We start from the raw sequence: 4,825 nt of genomic DNA on the forward strand, positions 1-4,825 counted from the left end.
GTGGGTATGATTCCTTTGCGGTTTAATTATGGCATTTAAAGAGTTTTAAGCACAGGCATAACTTGCATGGATCGCATTGCACGGCTCAATTAATTCCGACGTGGTGGCAGCAACACGGGGCTCTTTCATTGCCACCACGGCCCGGGTCAGTGGCCAGCCCGGCGGGGGATTGGGGGTGAGCTGCCTCCAAACGACCCGGGAAAACACAGAGATTCCCCTCAAAAACGGGGACCTTTGCCCCCTGCCCCTGTCCTGCTCCTGACAGGATCCTACCAGCGCTGGGGGAACTGGGAAGAGGGGGGTTTTGCTGTTGGTTTTTAATGCGAAAATCCCCTTATTCTGCCCCCCCCCCGCCTATTTTTTTTCTCTCCGCGCTCTAGATCACCCAATTAAAAATTGACAACAACCCCTTTGCCAAAGGTTTTCGGGACACCGGGAATGGAAGGAGGGAAAAAAGGTAAGTCTGGCTCGATTACATACAGGCACCTCGTTTGGTTTTCATGTGTAAAGCTCAGAACACGAGCAGAGGTCAAAATCACCTCGACTTGCCTCCAAACCACACTTCCCCCCGCCAAAATCCATAAGGATCTTGGCGTTAATAACCCCGAACGGATTGCATGGGAATTCTTTCCTGCTTTCCACAGTTATTTTTCACGTTGCAGGGGATGACTGGCCAAAGGGAATGCAGCACATTAAGCAAATATCACAGGAGAAGGAAGTTTCCCTTAAAAATCTGAGAGGGAACGTTCCAGTATAGTTTGTATCTGGGATTGGAGAAGAGGGAGAAGTGAGGGCTGAGCGCTGGTTGAATCTCCCCTGGCATTTTTCTGGGGGTTGTATCGAAAAGACTAAAATGTGGAGGGGAAACATATAAATAAACTGCTTTGACAGAGATATCTCGTGAATATGGAAGTAATAATGATAGAAGAGTCTTTTTTTTTTCCCAAAGCAGGAGGACACAGTTTGTGTCCCAGGCAGATGGACAGAACTCGTTATAATGGCAGTGAAGATTTTTATTTTTAACATAAGAAGAAAATACAAGGAGAAAATAGAGAAAGGGACGATTTTTTTTCCCCTTTGATGAGGGATATGTCTGTTTTGTTTTGTTACAGCAGACAGGATATTTTAGCCATTTGCACTGGGGTTTAGATAATGAACAAATCTGTCTGTTCCTCTTTTTTTTTAAACAAAAAAAAAAGAAAAAAAGAAAAAAAAAGAAGGGGGGGATGTGATGTAAAACAAGGGGCCTTTCTCCCTGCCCAGCACACACACACAAACATGCACACGCCAGCTCCTCTTGTCCGTCAGTGTGAAAATAAAGCCAACGCTGGAGCCACAGGACGGAAATGATTTCTAATTTCTTTCTAAATATAAATAGGTTTTTACTCCGGGTTAATTGTTGGTGAAAAGATTACACAAAGTGCCTAACAAAATAACCACTTCCTAGCAATCTTAGCAACCATTAGGATGGCTCATATCTCTGGAACATCCTCGGTTATAAAAGCTAATCTCCAGGGAATGCTTCCCTCTCCCCTCCGCCCCTTGTCTTTAATATCTGCCCTCGGCCGAGGAGCCGCTCTCCGCTTCCAAGAAATCTCCTCTCGTTAGCAGCCAAGCCCTGCCTGCCAGAAACACGCTCTCCTCCTCGAGGGGACCGTGGCCCTTGATTCCCCTGTCCCACTCATCCCAAAATTTGAGCTCAGGAGGGGGCTGGGGAAGGAGGGGGTGCCGGGTGCGCTCTGCCAGCGGGTTCCCCTGTCCCACTCATCCCAAAATTTGAGCTCAGGAGGGGGCTGGGGAAGGAGGGGGTGCCGGGTGCGCTGTGCCAGCGGGTTGGTGTGCCCGCAGGAAGCAGCTGACCCTGCAGTCCATGCGGGTGTACGACGAGAGGCAGAAGAAGGAGAACCCCACCTCGGACGAGTCGTCCAACGAGCAGACGGCCTTCAAGTGCTTTGCCCAGTCCTCCTGTCCTGCCGTGCCTGCCGTTGGCACCTCCAGCCTCAAAGGTGAGAGCTGTGGCCCCTGGACCCCACCCAGGAGAGCCTGCTCTGTGGGGTGACACATCCCAGCTGCTACCACTGCCCTCTGGCACGGGCCTGTCTTCCTTCCTTCCCCCTTGCCTTCCTTCCTCTTCTTTTTTCATATTTTTTCTCTCCTTGCACTCTTTTCTCTCTTCCTTCTCTCTTCTCTCTTTAGTTTGTTACTTCTTCTCTTCTTTCTTTCCCTCACTCTCCTTCTTGCTTTCATTCTCTTTCTTTTTCCCCCTCCCTCCTCTTCTTCCCTTATTCCCTCTCTGTCTTCCTCACTCTTCTTCTCCTTCTCCCTCTCTCCCCAGCCTCCCTCTCCCCTTGCTGCACATTCATCCCTCCCCTCCTCGGTTCAGAAAGGAGCCGGCTCCGAGTCAAGGGAGCAAAGACAGACCACGGGGCAAAAGTTCAAAACTGGAGTCACTCCATTAATATTCCTCTCTGAATCTGTTATTAGAGGAAGGATCTTTCCCCTGGATACAGTCCCGAACTTTGTTATAGAAAAGTCACCCTGGGTTTCTCTCCGTGCAGGGTTGGGAGCTGTCTGCAGCTCTCTCACATGTATTAATCCATCCAGGGGCAGGGAGGAGGGTGCAGGGGGAGGAGGAAACAACCTCTTTTTTGTAGTTGCTCTACTCGTTTTTTTAAAGGGCTGCCGAGCTGAGGGGGGGGGAGCTGGGAGGGGACCCAAAAAGCAAACCAGAGCTTCGAACCTGGGGCGCTGAAATTAGGAGATGAAGTGCAGAGGAATCCATTGGAGCCTTGCATGACTTTGGGGAGGAGGAGAAGGGGGGTCCGAGGGGTGATGAAGGCGAGTGGGAGGTCGGTCTCTCTCTGCGTTTCCAAAGTTTGCCCGTTGAAAGGGATGAAGACTTTGTAAAACTTCGTAGGAGGCACATCCCCAAGGCCCTTCAGCCCAGCCGGCCGCCTGTCCACCTCTTCGCTGCCTTTGCTGTGGCCGTGGGGGGTCCTGCGGGGTCCTCTGGGCTTCCGGCAGCCCCCGGGGAGCGGACGCCGCTGGCCCCGGACCCGCCCGACTGGAGGGTCTCTCCTCCGGGCCGTCGCTTTGTTTCGCAGCCAATTTTGCTGCGTTGTGTAAAACTCGGGCTGGCTTGTTCGGGGCGGGCGGTGGGAGCCGGGGGCTGTATTTATTTATGTAATAATAATAAAAAAAAATAGTATTTCCATACAAACCTCTGGCCAGCCAGGAAGCGTCTCTCTGCCCCCTGTGGCAGCCCGATGGGGATTTCGGGATGTGCAGTGCCGGATCCCAGCCCCGGGCCCCCTTTGTCTTGCAGATCTCTGCCACCGAGGGAAGAACAGCCGAGTGCAGACAGCAAAATGGACGAAATCCCTTGCCTAAAGGCAACGAGTCGGGCGAAAATCAAAGCACGACGCGACCGCCGCACCCCAGCGCCGGCCCAGCTCCGGCTTGCCACCCCGCCGGGGACGAACCCCCGGGAGAAGGTGGGGCAGCCCCTCCAAAATCCACTTCTTCCCCCCCGGGGACTCGCGGGAGTAGGAGCCGGGGAAAGAGGACTGAGAAAAGCCCCTCCGGAACTCCAGGCACAAGCCCCGGCTGCGATCTCTTCCAGCATCCCGGGGGGGAAAGCCTGAGCGGGCGAGGAACTGAAAAAGCCCCCCTCAGGGATGGCCCCAAAGTAGATCGAGAACAGGGCTGGCTGGGGAAAGGAGCCCTTCGCCCCCGCTGACGGTCCAACCGACAGCACGGCCCACCTGAGCCAGGGGGACACTATGCAGAACCTCGGCTTCCCCCCCTGCCTGGCTCGGCCAGCAGTTCTTCTAACCCGCTGGGGAACGGGCACCCGCTTGCTGCTGCTACCCACGGGCAGTTCGCCATGGGGGAGGGCTTTCTCCGGCATGGCCGCGGGTATGGGGGCCCCTCCTCGCCACCGTCTCCGGGGCATCCGCCCGGGTCTCCGGACTGGATCAACACGGTAATGGCCACGGCGGCAGGCCCAGGGACTCCTCGGGAGCCATTCGGCGGCTGCTTTGCCTTTCCATCTGCAGCAGCAACGTCCTGGCTTCGCAGGTACCGCAGCCTCCCACCCGCCCACCCCCCCCCCCCCGGGAGCCAAGGAAGGGTTTCAAAAACCCCGGTGGGAATAGAGGGACAGCGGGCACCTCCTTTAACTTCCCTGCTGTGGCAAAGTGCCTCCCCTGCCTCTCTCTGCAGGGGCAGTCACAGCGTTTGGGAGAAAGTCGGAGGAGGGAAAGTCGGGAGGGGGTGGGGGCCGGCCCCCATCTCGATCTCCCGGAGCTCTCCCACCCTCCCCCGCGGTCGGTCCCACTCCTGTGCTCCCTGTGAGCACTGTGCCAGGCCTCTGCATCCCTCCCCCGCCGGGGGCCGCAGCTCCGCGGTGGTGGGCTCGTTGGAGCCCTGCGGAGCTGCCGTCGGGGGGGGTACGTAAGCCCGGGGCCTGCCCTGCGGGGCGGGGGGGCTACAGAAACCTGCGACTACAAGGCACTCGCCCAGGAGAAAAGAGGAGTCTCTGGCAGTGAGGAAGACACATGCCACGGCCCCGCAGCGAGAGGGGCCGCGGGGTGGCGCCGCGCAACGGCAGAGCACTGGGCAGGGTCTGCCTCGTCGGGTCCTCGTGGTTTTGGCCTCGGCACCGGGAGGACGGGTCTCCATCCCCTCCCGTGGGCAGCAGCAGCTTGGCCGCTGTCAGCTCCCCGCTGACGTGGGAGGGTGCTGGCGTGGGGGTGCAGGCCGGTAACCCTTTCTTCCCCTTTTCTCTCCTCCCCTCCCGCAGGGCCTGGCCATGTCTCCCTTC

General features: G+C 56.7%; 1 pseudogene; it reads left to right on the forward strand.

Moving 5' to 3' along the window:
* Positions 1-380: 380 nt before the first annotated feature.
* On the forward strand, positions 381-4,822 carry LOC115307174 (annotated as a pseudogene).
* Positions 4,823-4,825: the final 3 nt, after the last annotated feature.

The sequence above is a fragment of the Manacus vitellinus genome, unplaced genomic scaffold, assembly GCF_001715985.3.
Source record: "Manacus vitellinus isolate BGI_N305 unplaced genomic scaffold, ASM171598v3 ctg7180002431706_pilon, whole genome shotgun sequence".
Lineage (NCBI taxonomy): Eukaryota > Metazoa > Chordata > Aves > Passeriformes > Pipridae > Manacus > Manacus vitellinus.